Source organism: Aptenodytes patagonicus, chromosome 10, assembly GCF_965638725.1.
Source record: "Aptenodytes patagonicus chromosome 10, bAptPat1.pri.cur, whole genome shotgun sequence".
Lineage (NCBI taxonomy): Eukaryota > Metazoa > Chordata > Aves > Sphenisciformes > Spheniscidae > Aptenodytes > Aptenodytes patagonicus.
Window position 1 is genome coordinate 7,822,356 of NC_134958.1, and position 15,604 is coordinate 7,837,959.

The following is a 15,604-nucleotide window of genomic DNA, read 5'->3' on the forward strand; positions in this document are numbered from 1 at the left end:
TCACAGCAGCTTAAGGAGCATATCTCAAAAAAGCGTAGGGTTCATTAAGCTGCCGTCGTGTAACTTTTGCTCAGTTTGAGGACCCAACTGTTTAGCCTCCAGTGAGAGCCACTCGCTTTTGCTTCATGTGAAGAGGTTTCCCACCTCCAACGTACCACCCTCCTAAAAGTACTGCAAGAGAAAGGTATGAAGGCTGATGTTGCATCCCTCGGCCTGACAGGTCTGATGGGAGGTCTCTTTTGGGAGCAGAAACTCCCAATTCCTCCATGAAAAGGCAACTCCCAGCAAGTTCATTCCAATTCCACCACCCTCCCATATTTGTATAATGGGGCTTTGTTACTCCCGTGCATTCTAAGTCACAGACAAAGTCAAGAACCACTGGCAATGCTCAACCAACCGTGTTTGGTTGGTTAGATATTACAACACCAGGGTACCTAAAACCGGCCTTTAGGGTACTCTGTGCCAGGCAGCCCACAAACACTACGCAGAAACACTGCTGGGTCTTGAAAGACATTACAATCTTTGCCAGTGCTCTTTATTATTCTTCAGGAAATGACAGGCTCATTTTCCAGAGTGATAAAGTCCAGTGAATTCTTCCTAAACTGGATGGAAATCTGAAAGCTTAACAGACATAATAAATTGTGCATTATCTGTACTACCGAGCCAGTCTTACACAAATAAATACATCTAAATTAGACTGCAATCTGCAAATCCTCCTTCATGTGAATAGCAGCTCTGACTTTAGTGGGGCTACTCCCGTAAGTCAAGGAAAGAGGGGTCTTCTCTTTTATATTATGTAAACCACGGATGAATTAAATTCCTCCCACACAAAGCTCTCATATAATCCCTGCTGCAGCTTGCTCCTGGCTCATAGGTTGAATATTCATCTCCACACAGCTTCAAAAGATGTATGCTTTTCAGCATCATTGTCAGGCACTTTTTTCTTTTTTAATACAACAAATGTACTGTGAATTGAAAAAAGGTTGGGTTTTTTTTGCATTCCCTTGTAATGTAACAACAAGATTTACGTCCCTTGCAATTAAAAAAATTATAGTCCAAGCGCATAACTAAAACCTTAAAAGGACTAAATATAGAGACCTGGAAGACTACTACCATCTCCAACACTAATATTTCTTTCAGGCCTAGGGCTCTAGGTAGCAATTGTGCATCAAGGCCATGTTCTTGCCTGAACAAGTTTATCTGCTGTATGTTTTTAGTAACATACAGACCACACATCTTAGAAGGTCATGGCAGCACAGAAGCTAAGCATAAAGGCTAACAGCAGTCAGGAAAGAACATCGACTTTTCCAGTATTATCCATAAACGTCAGCAAACATCATTCCGCATGACTATTTGTGCCTAAAAAACCTACACCCCATCTGTCTGCAAGAAGACTTCTCACCTAGCATCAATTATCACATAAAAAAAGGGACAACGCACAAGGGGTCATATCTGCGCAAATCTTCCTTATTCTCTCTATAGGACCCGATTTTTAAAGTTGCTCAAATAGCCCCAACACCGCACATTAAAATGGAAAAGACATTGAATGACACCAGCAACCTCCCAACACACTCTCCAGCCTCAAGATGCCGAACACCTTTGTCCTGGTTAGAGTTAATTTCCTTCCTAGTAGCTGGTACAGTGCTGTGTTTTGGATTTAGCATGAGAATAATGTTGACAACACACCGATGTTTCTGTTACTGCTGAGCAGTGCTGACACAGAGTCAAGGCCTTTTCTGCTCCTCACCCCACCCCACCAGCGAGCAGGCTGGGGGTCACAAGAAGTTGGGAGGGGACACGGCCGGGACAGCTGACCCCAACTGACCGAAAGGGATATTCCATACCATGGGACGTCATGCTCAGTATATAAGCTAGGGGAAAAGCTGGCCAGGGCTCCACTGCTCAGGAACTGGCTGGGGGTCAGCAGGTGGTGAACAACTGCATCGTGCATCACTTGTTTTGTATATTCTTTTATCATTATTACTTTTCTCTTTCTTTTCTGTCCTATTAAATTGTCTTTATCTCAACCCACGAGTTTTACCCTTTTTTTTTCCCCCCCGATTCTCTCCCCCATCCCGCTGTGGGGGGAGTGAGCGAACGGCTGTGTGGTGTTTAGCTGCCGGCCGGGTTAGACCACAACCACCTTGTTCACCCCTTTCCCCGGGGCTCGGGAAGAAGCTGGGAGAGACAGCAAGTGGCAGAAGCTGCAAAGCACAGCAGCGCTTCTGCAAGGGAGGGAGATTCTGCAATTGCTAGACGACTCCTCCCCCTCCACAAAGGTCCAATTCACTTCCGTAAATACACCAGCTGGATGGAAAGCCAAACACACCCATGATTTTACTGGGGAGGGACAGGTTACAGCATAAGTCAGCTTTGTCTTAGGAGGCTACATTGATAAATGTCACTCCAGAGCCCCCAAGTGAGTGGCACTTCAACTATCCCATGGTGCAATATGAACATAAGTTTAGGAAAACTATAGATGCAATCAAGTCACAGGAATACCAGCAAGCGAGCTCTATAGTTCTTATGTTAATCCCTTTTTCCTTTGCTTTTATTCATTTAATTTAAAATATCAACCTGTGCACCGGCAAAGCTTTCAACATGTGCAGTACACAGAGCAACGGGCATGCTTTGATTAAATGCCAGTAACTTATTCCTTTAAGTATATGTTTAATTAAAAAAACAGATTAAGCAAAATTGGTTTGTTAGTCAGACCAAGGTCAGATGATACAAATAAAGGGACTACAATCTTAACAGATTTTTCTTATTGCATTGCAATGGCTTGAATACTTCATTTCATTATGTAAATGTGTGGAGGTCATGACCGAGCCAGTGTTCAAATAAAAATTGTTCCAAGTCACTAAACGTATCCCAGGTTCTTGTAATTCCCCATGCAGATGAAGAGCAGCAAATGTTTATCCCTCCATTTCCCCCAGCATTACTGGTTTACACTCCCGTAGCTGAGGCAACCACATCATGCCAAGCAGCTCAGCGCCTTTCAGAAAGATTAACTTCTTAAACGGGCATAAACAGCAAAGGTTCAGCTCCAGCCAGCTAAGGTGAATGGCGGACACACAACTCATGGGCTGGGGCACAGCACAGGAGATCATGGGATGACCCCCTCATGGAGATCATCTCCTCACCTAAAACTCCACTCACAGCAGTGTCAGCTCCGAGTTTCTTAGATTACCCGAGGTTTGGTTTGTTTGCAGGATGTCATTCCTTGCTAAACAAACTGCTGGAAAAAAGAAATAAGAAAAAAGGTGGTAACAACTGGCTGGAAAGAAGATGGAAAGGAGCACAGCAACAAGTGCTGAAGGCATCCAGAACAAAATTTTATGTGCTGACAACTTTCATGACGCCTTGCAGCATTGCCAGGAGCTGAGGAATACTTCAAATTAGCAAAAAATGTCAACTCTCCAGGTGCTGCTGCACATTCAGCTCAATCTCACCCCATGAAGACAACAGCAATTCAAGTCTAGATCTTCCACGAGACTGCAACTCCAAGACTCCTAGGGATGTTGGATACAACTAAGCATAAAAAAACCCCAACACTTAGCTTTGTTACACACACCAGTTTAACAAGCGCTAACCTAGTTTAACTGAAATTGTACAACCAACTTCCTCCTTCCTTTCCCTCCTCTCCCACCCCTGGGAAAAGACATGAAATACAAGTTAGTGCTGCGGTAGGCAAACGTTAATAGTGACTGAAACCACTTAACCATCTATTCTCCTTTCCCTTCCCCTCATTTTTATTTTAAAACCCATACAACCCCCTGAGAAGGGTTCCAGCATAACAAAATTTTTCCTCCTTTGCTAGATTGAATATAGACCTAATTTAGGATTAAGTGCAACTCAACACATACCTTATCTCAAGCCATCAATATCCAAGATTAAGAGATGCTGAGGGAATCGCTGACAGGACTACACAAAAAATGAAATTCTTCTGTATCATCCACGTAGCGAGCTCATCGCACAAGGGTAACGGCAAGGAGCTGAACCAGAGTACACAGCAACTTGACGGGGACTATTTAGGCATATTTTCAGGGACCTGCCAAACACTTCAGATTTCACAAGAAAAACCTTGTGTTCTGTAACTCAGCTCTACTCCGTTTCACTTCGTTCAAAGTGTGACCGATGTTAGGAGCCTGATCAAATTCCTTGCTTTATCCACACTTGAATTAAAGCCTTGGCTCAGCGAAGGGAAGCAGACCAAGTTACATGAGCTTTTCTTTTTTCAGAGGATGCCAGCCATAAGCGCTGATGCCAGTGCTGCAGGTTACACCAGCAAGTCCCAGGGAGCTTCAGTTCGGTTACAAACAAAAGGATTTCAGGTTTTGGTGAAGCAGTTGGTATTTCTGCATCTCTTGTTAGACAGTCCAGTGCTAAACTTCTGTTTTCATCTGCAGATAATATATTAAGCCTCTTTAAAAGTCCAGCCTACTCTGATCTGGGAAGTGGGAATTTCTTCAAATAACTAATCAAATCATAATCACATGGTTGGTTTTCAGCTGTCTAGTACTGATGAATTTCAAAAAAGTTTCAAAACACTTATAGGTCAGATAGAGGCAACGCGAGTACCTCACAAAGGCAGCAGTTGCCATTACAGGATGACTTCTGCAGAGGGAGCACCACATCTGGCCACAATAGCCACATCAGCTCGAGATGAACCTTCCCCCAATCGCTCCTTGAAAAGCACCCTCTCAACTCTGTCCCTGCCACAGGCAGCATCAAAACACTTTTGGCTTGTAGCCTTCACCCACAAGCACATCCATCCCCATCCTCAGTCCAGGTCTGGCTGCTGCCCTTGAACTCTTCTCCAGCTCCAAGGATCTCCATCCCCACCATGGGGAGAAGAGCAGCTAAGACTCACCCAACTCCTCCCCAGGGAAGCAAATCAAAAGTCAAAATGGTTTCCCTAAAGGGCAACTGCCAGACCTCTGTGCAAAGCCTGTGGGAGAGACAAGGGAGGAACTGGAGGAAGAAATGCTTTGTTTGCTGCCAGGAACCAATGCCCAACCTCATGGGCGTGGGGAAGAGGGTCAAGATGTCCATGGGCACCCCTGGAACAGGGCAAGGGGAGATAAAAACCCCTATTAGCCTCAAAGGGGCTTCTATGGAGGAGATCATAAAATCACAGAATGGTTTGGGTTGGAAGGGACCTTTAAAGACCACCTAGTCCAACCCCCCTGCCATGGGCAGGGACAGCGTTCACTAGATCAGGTTGCTCAAAGCCCCGTCCAACCTGACCTTGAACACTTGCGGAGGAGGAGGGAACAGAACTGCTTGATCCTCGAGGGACAGACTGACAAATCGGTGGCAGGAAGGAGGACGGGGAAAGAATTGATGGCTTAGGTCAAATGGGAAGAGTGAGCAAACAAAGAGAGAACCGGGTCAGGGAGAACCTGCGTGACTCAGCCAAGCGCTTGCACAGCAGGAGCTGGAAATCTCCACGTTTAAGAGCCTGCACATGCAAATGCAGTAATACTTTACAATCTTACAGCACTTCTAAAGTGCTCCTAGTGCTTAATTAAGCAATATTACCGACAAATCAGAAGCATAAGATGGAGATATAGCTATCTCACTTAATATTTAACAGTATGATAACTCAGGGAGCAAAAACTACTTTCAAGAAGTCACATACCCACACTCCTCCTGTCTCAAAGAACCCAGGCTGTGTCCGACAGCCAGGCTGCACAGCACTTGCTAAAAGAGGCCAGTGTTCAGTATTTGAATTCAGACTCCTGTTTCAGTGCGTGACCCGATGCCTTGCACACCTCAAGCGATTCCACTCCAGCCGTCTCCGTAAGCCATTCCTTGATCGCCAGCCAAGCCCAACGCAGAGGTAATCTTACTGAAGTAACACCCGTATGTGGTTGTAAATTGTGATTTTGTGCTTGAATTGTCTTATATGCCTTCCCTAGCATTTTGGCTGCACAAATTATCTTCAGCAATTTCATCTTAAAGTTCATGTTTTACAACACTGATTTCCCTTAAAAATATTTTTTTTTTTAAATTGCTTTTATTAGGTCAACCACATTTGCCAAGTTTGAACAGACTACTTCTTTCTCAACTGCCTAATTTCAAATTCACCTTTACATATAGCTTAAAAGGAGGCAAAAAGTCATCACAGCAAGTAAGTGGGATGTGATGCTTAACATCAAGGTTTACACAAATACACTTTACAGCACCAGCTGAGAGTCAAGAATCATGAATTTACTCTGCAACACAGGAGAATTAAGGAAGGAAAAGGACGAAACCTAGCCAAAACTTGGAAATATGTATACTCCTGATTAATACAAGGCTACTATGAAAAAGCAGATGTGAAGTCACACCTTGTTTTATTCAGGGGAAAAGCCAAAGTCTACAGGAGCCAAACTGAACTTATTCTATGCAGTGGCAGACACTGAAACACAGCAACGTTACTCCTTCAACATTAATAAAACATGTTGTATACAGAACATTTTTTTTCCAGTCCTTGAAACCCTGCCAAGTCATAAGCTTTTTATGGGAACGTTGAAATGGATGTTGATCAGAGCCATACCCATATGAGTTTTAAATTTTACCACCACTTAGAGGCAAGGACTTCCCCCAGAGTCCCCCACACATCTGCAAATTTGTAATTTTTTTTAAAAGCCTGATGAACTAAAAGCTCATACACCCTCAGTCTACGAAGACACTGAATTCACTCCTAGATTACCGGCTGAACTCAGGCCTTGAAAGCACTATGAACTCCTCCATCCCTAAAATGAAGTTCCTCAAAGGTAAAATTTTACATTTTATATATGAAAAATAGCAGCTACTTGGTAAACAAAATTAGAGAGCCAGAGGTCACCTCATTACCAAGAACACTATATTCTCTTCCCCATCCCTCCCCATGTTCATCAGCATCTGCTTTTTCCAAGTCTTAAGCTTTATTTTTCAAGAAGTTAACACTGATTCATAAAAATACAATTAGTTTGGAAGTACAAGGCTGCTGGCATCCAGACAAGTGCTTGATCATTTTGTTGTTGCAATTAATGTGATAGAGCTACAACTGAGTTGGAAAACTTCATAAAAACTAAGGGGCTTCTTCCTTTCTAATTAACACAGTGTTGGGCTCAGTAGGCATGGGCCAGGCCCCAGCACGTTGCAGTGATTTGTGTCTCTCTGGAATCGCCAGGGTGACAGCATACTTCTTCCAAATATTTTACTACTTTGTCAGGATTCTGCACTTGTTCGGGGTGAAGTTCCAAAACACTGAAGGTGCCGACTGTCCTAGGTACTTGCCCATACTATCCCACACACCCTCATAACTATCCAGCCTCAGGGCAGATCGCTGGGTGGTATTCTTAAATAGTTGTTTAATGTTAAACAGGACCTGAAACACACTCAGGAGACATAGCAATAAGAACATGCTAGTTTGAACATCCTGAGGATATTCAAAATTCTCAAGAGCTAGTGCAACTAGCCTGGAAGAGAAGGGCAAGGTGAAGGAGCAGGGGAAAGTGTTCCCCCTTGTCTTCCCCATAAATTGCCTCTCCGAGGAGAAAAGGTAAAGAGTGTAACTAATAGTTTCCAAGAGATGGTTCCCAAAGTATGGGCATGACAGCAATGCTGAGTACAAATACCAGATTAGTCTCTCGACCAGTAATTTTATCATATCGTAAGCCAGTACAGCAAAATGACAACCTTAATCCAGCCTCCAGAGGTGACAAACAGCACAACAGGGAACATATACAGCAAGTAAGGTTTGACATAACACAACCCTGAGAACAAGCACATGAACTCTTAGAGCAAATAAATCAACATTGCGACCAGCGGCTATTAACCTAATAATGAATGCTTATAACAAATTTGTTTTAACACACTCTGGTCAGATCTATCGTTATCTCAACCCTTCGAGCCCCTCTGGGCACCAAAAAGACTGTTGTGGTCTAACCCGGCCGGCAGCTAAACACCACACAGCCGTTCGCTCACTCCCCCCACAGCGGGATGGGGGAGAGAAACAGGAAAAAAAAGGTAAAACTCATTGATTGAGATAAAGACAATTTAATAGGACAGAAAAGAAAGGGAAAGTAATAATAATAAAAGAATATACAAAACAAGGGATGCACAATGCAGTTGCTCACCGCCCACTGACCGATGCCCAGCCAGTTCCCGAGCAGCGGAGCCCTGGCCAGCTTTTCCCCTAGCTTATATACTGAGCATGACGTCATACGGTATGGAATATCCTTTTGGTCAGTTGGGGTCAGCTGCCCCCACTGGCTCCCTTCCCAACTTCTTGTGCCCCCCCCCAGCCTGCTCGCTGGCGGGGTGGGGTGAGGAGCAGGAAAAGGCTTTGACTCTGTGTCAGCACTGCTCAGCAGTAACAGAAACATCGGTGTGTTGTCAACATTATTCTCATGCTAAATCCAAAACACAGCACTGTACCAGCTACTAGGAAGGAAATTAACTCTATCCCTGCTGAAACCAGGACACACACAAATGAAATTTAACAGCCTGGCATGGAAACTTCTCTCTAGCATTATGTTTTTGGAATTACTCATCCACTCCCACACTCTACAAGACTTTTTACAACATGCTACCCAGTACTTTACCCTTTCCTGTTTAAAGGCTTCGATTTGGAGTCCTCTGTATCAAGCCAACTAGGATGGCAAAGATGCTGCACCAGAAGACCTGCAAAACATCTACCATCCTTAACATCTAGTCATCCTACATGCCTCCTATATGTATTCTGTAACTTTGAAACTAAAGTCTGTGCCCATTTCAACATACATCCTTTCCATCTTTGACACAAATCTAAAAAGGTATTAATTAGGTGTGCAATGCCTAATTAATTAGTTAGGACCCTTTCAGGTCCCTGGGCTGGGAACTTCTGTGTTCTTTGTATACCATCCATCCTGATTTATGTTTATTTAAATAACAACACTTACTAGTTTTAAATTTATAGGATTGGAGACATTTTATAAAGCAACGACTATCAGGATAAAGAGCTTATACTAAACAAAACAGTTTGTTTCTACTACTAGTACATCTAATAGGAAATACTTAGAATCCCACATGCTCAAAGCAGGAGAAAATTACAGCCTATCTTTCTGCAAAGGGCTGCTATCTCTTGCTACCAAGAAGAAAGAAGGACCATGTGCAGATCACAAGGCCTGAAAGTTCCAGTCTAGAGAAGCTGGACTGCAGAACCTCTGAGTCCACCAAAAAATGTCACATGCCCACCAGGCCTAGCAAACAAAAAGTAAAAGAAAACTAAAAATCACCTTGTGCTTTGGCAGCAGTAAAGTAGCTAGAAGATGCGGGATAATTAAGGAAGGAAAAACCAAGCCAAGACGCAGACATACATATGCTCCCAGTTAATGTGAAGCTACTAGCAAAAAGCAGATGTGAAGTCACACCTTTGTTCACACAGGGCAAAAGCAAAGGACTAACAGCCGCTTGAGCTCACTCTGGGCAATGAGAATTGCTGAAATAAGAGTTTAAAGACAGCAAGACTACGACCTCAAGCCTTTCATATGTTATTTGTGTTGGCTGTCCCACCACCCCCTTATTAAGAAAAGGCCAAAAAAGATATTTATTCTGTTACTCTTATTATTCATTTGTATCTACAAACACACAGAAGTCAAAGATTTAGTAACTGTAGAGAACCCAGCACTTAGGTGAAAGTTGGTTTCTGGGTTTACTCGCCTGACTGGGATGTACAAAAATTTGGAGGAAGGTTTTTTGGGATTTTTATGTTCCAAATAATCAAATTAGAAGAATTAACCGTCTATTCTATAAAACCTTGTATCTGTTTCTACTATTGATAGCTACTCAACAAAACCTCTTATGGCACAGCATGCACCGGTATGGGAACAGGAGAAGAGGTCACCTCCCGTGTGCAGAGACACCCAAAGTAGTTAGAGTTGCACAGATACTACAATTGTAACCCAACAGCCCAAACACAGTGATACTGCAGCTTTCCATCTCAGAATAAAAGAAAATTATGTTCAGTAAAGCTGAAAGTCAGTTTTAATGCTACCTTAAAATAACCACTCACACATGTAAACCAGTTACTGGTGCAGGTACTCGAGTGTGAAAGCAAAGACAGAGCATCACCCTGTCCTTTTCTTTTGAGTACATTCAAAAATTACATGTTTCTATAAAGATGTTTCTGTGTATCCAGGTCCTGTATTTTGTCTCATACTGATTTTGTACTCTGGAACTGTGCTCATACAAGGACGAGCAGAGCAAAGCTCTCCTCTACGGTTGATGCTCTTTTGTGCTAGGACCATAAATAGAAATTGCATGAGATAAATACTTAAAATCATAGATACTAGTGAAATCTCCTCAGCACACTTTACATGCCCTCTTGCCTAGTGACTGCATCAACTCTCCCCTCTATCTATAGACTGAAAAAGCATTTCCCCAATTTGTACATGAACGACAGCAAGTCAGTTTTGAAGGGGAAAGAAGGAGAAAGGCAGCACTCAAAACTCCAAGGATTATTTACGAATAAGCTGAAGCCCTATAAACTTGGCTATTGAAGAAAGATAATCTTCTCTAGCTTATGCCAAGTGGGTCAGACAGAGGAAGAACCTCAGCAATCTTCAAAGTCAAAGCAGATGGGGAAGTGAGTAAGTGCCCGTGTGAGCAAAGAGGAAACAAGCTTCTGTTCATTTTAGCTGGTTTCAGAGCTTCAGTTTTCTAGACACCATCAAAAATGTCAGACCTTTAACTGACATGAGCAGGAGAGCTCACTTCTGTAAGAAGTATTAGGAGAACTGCAGAGTAATTACTTAAGACTGCTATTGATGCAAAAAAAAAGTCCTGGTGTCTGCAGATTGAGGACATAACCTGTCTCCCTACTACCGAGATAAGCAAAGTGGAGGAAGGGTGCTAAGAGGCAGAGACTGGGAGAAAAGTTCTTTGCTTTGTATCTATGAAAAAATCTCTTAGGATTCTTTATCATTAGTGTTTCAGTATCACTGAGAAATATTTATGTAGCTGTAAAGCAGGCTCTACTTTAGAGCTTATTGTAGCTCTAATTAGAGATTTTTTAAAAAATAACACATGAGCTTGTAACTAATTTTTTTACCCTTTTTGAAATAAAAAAAAGCAGCAGTCCACACATGCCACAGAATGAACATACACTGCATTCCTTAAGAAGCTGAAGTTGACCTCTTGGTCCTTTCTCAGGCTTTACATCGCTAGACAAGATCTGGGCCAAGACCATTTCCATACACAGGGATGCATCTCTGTCTCAGGCTAACCTCATCATCCAAGTGGTGAAACATAAAACCAACTAATCTCTCCCAGGGTTATGCTTGTGGAACTGGGAATCCCTCCATCTGCCTCAGCAAAATAAAAAGATCACTGGCTGCAAAATAAACAGCACATTGACTGGAGGGGCTATTGTTCTGTGGTTAATGTGCTTCGTGCCACCCACCAAGGGCTAACAATTTTCTATCAGATCCCTCCCCCTAAAAAAAAAAAAAAAAAATATATTTCATACTTTGAAGAAAGAGCTTGTGCAAGTTGACAACACGCAACTTCTTTTGGATCCATACCAAGGAAGGACTCCCTTCCTCTCCGAATTCCTGGGAGTTTTGCAAGCTTTCTGCAATCAGAAGCAGCAGACCCTGAAGGAGCACAGAAATATAGTTTACCATGTTGCTTTTAACCAGGAACTTTTAAACTGACTGAGCTGGGAACAGTGAAGGAAAGAGTATTCAGTGCTATAGTTTGCTAGGGAGACAGAGCGCCAAGGACATGCTGAGGAGATGCTCGTCTTCCAAAGCAAATATTGCTAAGAGAAACAGGCATCCTTCCACCACTTATTTTAGGAGACAGCTGCTGAGCTGCATCAGCTATTCCACTGGTGTCTCCATGAGCGTTTTTTGCCCAAGACTTCTGCTGGAAGAGCCAGAGCCACAAAACTTGTAAGAAAACTCCACAGGAAGAGGCGTTGAGGGTTTGCACAACACCAACCCGCTCTAGATACACACATCTTCGTTTATGCAAACTCACGTGATATGATTCTGATACTCAGGCTGGGTTGTCTGGAGCATGGACAAGACAGGAATAGGTATAAAAAGTCTTTGCTTGTTTTTCTGTGTGCGTGTTTAACTATACATCAAGAAATTCGCCAAGATGAGAAGTATGAAAGAGTGGGGAGAGCCTGTGTTATGAGTAATAATAAGGGGAGAGCTTCAAACGGCAATCACTTTAATATTTTTTCCTATTATCAGTTATCACCACAAGCCAAAAAGTAACTACCTTGCTTTATGTAACTTTTATTAACCATGACAACTATACCTTTTAGCAAAGATATCATTCTCACGGCAGCTTTAAATGTTTTAAGATTCCCCCATATCCCTCTCCCCACAAAAAAAAAAAAAAAAATCATCGAAAAAACCCTGGAAAAAATGTTAAGCTTGAAGGGCCATGTAAAGCTGCATTTGCATAGTCAGACCTTTTCTCTGCACTCTGGTACAGAGGGAGGAAAAAAAAGATGCAAGTTAACAGAAACTCATATCGGCGGCTTTTTAATAGCATCTCCACAAAAAGGATTTTTTTCTTTTATGTGGCACATGCATTTGACCTGGGTCAACACTGCAATGTGGGGAGTTGAAAAGGGATCACCTGATGAAACAGAAATACCCTTCCTCCAAACTATATTGCAGGAATTACAGCCAAGCACCCCAACCGCAGCAAACACAGTAAGAGCCTTCTCGAACAGCACACGTTCTGTGTCAGCAAAGCAGCGTTAATAAAAAACTCAATTCAAATAAAGGAGTAATGACCCTTCGGAAAGGGTAGGGCTTCATCAGGCTTCCACTGTACCAAACAAAGACCATCTAAGATATTCAAACCGTTGCAAAAAAAATTATTAAATCAAAAGGAGGAAAACAGTGTCAGCCTCATACGCGTTTCATTGTTGCATAATGACAGTGTTTACCTTTCCAGCGTAACGCATTACTGCTCTGGATCCAACTTTAAAGCAGAGTACACGACAGAATTAATTATGTCCTCTCCTCTTAACTACCATTCCCTGGGTTATTTATTAGCTAGGTCTGCATATATTCATAGATGTGTCTAATTTACAAAGTTAAAAGGATTTAAAACTGCTGCCTAAATACTTCCCTGGTTTGCAGGGTCCTCTCCACTCTCTGGACAGGCAGCGGCATCAATACATACAGCCTCAGGCTGCAAATTAGTCACTCCTTAAGCTACAAAGCAGTTGAGGGACATGGGGGAACCGCAAGCACGCTGCGACAGGCAAGTGTGTCTCACGAGCAATGCGTTGCCGGATCCCAAGCAACAAGCTCTCTCAGACACATACCATAGATGGCTCTGGTAAGGTCTTTTCTCTGAATTAGTAAAATGCAAAGGATGCAAGCACGTCCAGCTTCAGCTTTGTCTTATAGTCCACTCCTGCTTGCAGTTTAGCAAACCGCCAGGCAGACCATCTATCAGGACTAGAAAGTTCACCTTAGGTGGAGCACCCACAGCTTGGAGGCCACCAGCCAGTTCGTGTGCACTTCTGGAAAAGACAAAAGCCATGCTACACAAGATACCTTGAGTTCAGTACCTTGGCAAAGGAATGGCAGATAAATAAATTCAGACAAGCTACCTAAAAGGAAAACTAAAGGGAACCCAAGAGCCTCTCTGGAGTTTTCTATTTTGCTAAAATGAGGTTTTAAGGCTAAAGACCTATTCGCTCTCCTGGAGTTCTCCCTGAAGAGGGACAAATGCCAGGGAGAAGCAGACTGGAGAAGACTTCTGGTTTAAGACTGTATCGATTTTATTTCACTGAGGTCCATCATCTCAAGGGACAGAGGCCAGAAGCTTCCACACTGACCATCCACTGGAAGGAGATCAAAAGGGAGAGAGGGTGCGTACTGCTACGGACCCAGCAGCAGAAAATAGAGAGAGAGAGAAAAGAAAACCCTTTCACAGACACTTTACAAAGAACAGCAGCACTTTTATCTTTGTCAGCATAGATGCTAGGATACTATATTCCCGTGTGAATACTGCAGTCGCTGTTTGGCCTCATCCAGCTTTACAAGCAACTCCAACTAATACGTCAAATTAGCTGCATATCTGGGGATGAACTTGTTGCCTTGCATCAGAGGTCAATCAAATCTTCTCTCCATCACAGAGAAAGGAAAATATAGTACATTTTGGTACAGCAGCACGCTTAGCTCTTCCACCCATCCACCCAAGCCCCCACTGGGCTGGACTTGGGCTCACAAGAATGCCCCTGTGCTATGTCGCAGCACAGGAACTGGGTTTGCAAAGGTATTTAGAAGTAGACAAGACCATGTGCTTGCAATCAATGCTCAGAAACCCTGTCTATCACTGATCAGCTTGAATTTGGCATTTTAGAGGTGTTGATGGGGTTCAGAAGATGGAAGGGGGGGTGTTAAATTTGTTCGGGTTCTACCATCTTTTGGGCTAAAAAAAAAAATAAGACTGAAGCTTATGATTTGTCCTCCATGTTCAGAAACTCCTGTCTAGAACTGTTGAGGGAAAGAGGGAAGGGAAAGGGTTGGAGGAAGAGCAACTGTATCTACAGACCTGGAAGTATTAAGGCTTCATTTTCCTAACAAAATGACATTAAGTTGTACCAACAAAACAAGTTTACTTTCCAGAAAAAAAAAAAATAAATTCAGAACATCGCGTGAAAAAAAATTTTATAAATTGGTGAGATTATGCAGTAATATGCAGATGAAAGCTGTATTTCATTATTCTGCACCACATCCACTTCATTTGATTAAATTAATAAATTAAGTCCTTATGTCACACTACAGGCATTACCCCTACTTTTGTTTACTATGTCTTTCTAGCCTTAACCACAGTACACGCAGCACAGCTGGCTGGCAGCTCACAGTTACAACACAACATGCAGAAGTTAAGATAGGGGAAGTGATTCTAAAAAACCCACCAAAAAAAGTCATGCTTCACTTACCTAAGCAAAGTTGTCAATAGAGAGTTTTCCAGTACTAAAATCCAAGAAGAGAGGCCTGAAAAAACATAGAAAAAGGCAAAATTTTAGTAAGTAGGATAATATTCTCACTTTTTTTTCCTTGGGAACATGGAAAGTCAGTGATTTAAAGAAAAAGAAGTACATTCACTCCATCTGTTGCATTTCAGATAGTTATTTGTAACAAAAAGGTGCTCCTCAGGCAAACATATCAGAAACAATAGGGCAGATTTTCCACTGCCGTTGCCAGTATTATACCAGTGCAACTCCTCAAATGTCAATCACATTGGACTGCAATAAAACTAGCGTTATCCAGCCGACAAGTCAGGCCTAAGGCAATTAGCTAAGCTGCCCCATTTAGATTTTCAGTCATTTGTCCCTCCTGTCCAGCTGGATTATCAGAAAGTCTGGACCAAGTTGTGGGGTGGAAAGCAAAGAGGAGTCGCCCACCCCAGTAAAGCTGAAGGTGGCGGGAACCAAAAGGGTTGCTTATAAAAAAAAAATATCCAAACCACCACAGTGCTAATTGCAAAAGACTGCAAGGCAGCACAACATGGATCGATATTAAGAAAGCTGTGATACACAAGACTTCATTATGGGTATAAAAAAATCAAAGCACAGTGCAAGTGGCAGAAACAACATGTGGCC

General features: G+C 42.6%; 1 protein-coding gene across 6 annotated transcripts in view; it reads right to left on the reverse strand.

Annotated features, from left to right (window-relative positions):
- AKAP13 (A-kinase anchoring protein 13) overlaps positions 1–15,604 on the reverse strand; it is a 228,407-nt gene that overhangs the window by 192,231 nt on the left and 20,572 nt on the right. For all 6 annotated transcript variants that reach the window (XM_076347955.1, XM_076347960.1, XM_076347959.1 and 3 more), the window contains exon 2: positions 14,942–14,996. The gene's annotated coding sequence lies outside the window, so the exon portion shown is untranslated. The remainder of the gene's footprint in view (positions 1–14,941; positions 14,997–15,604) is intronic.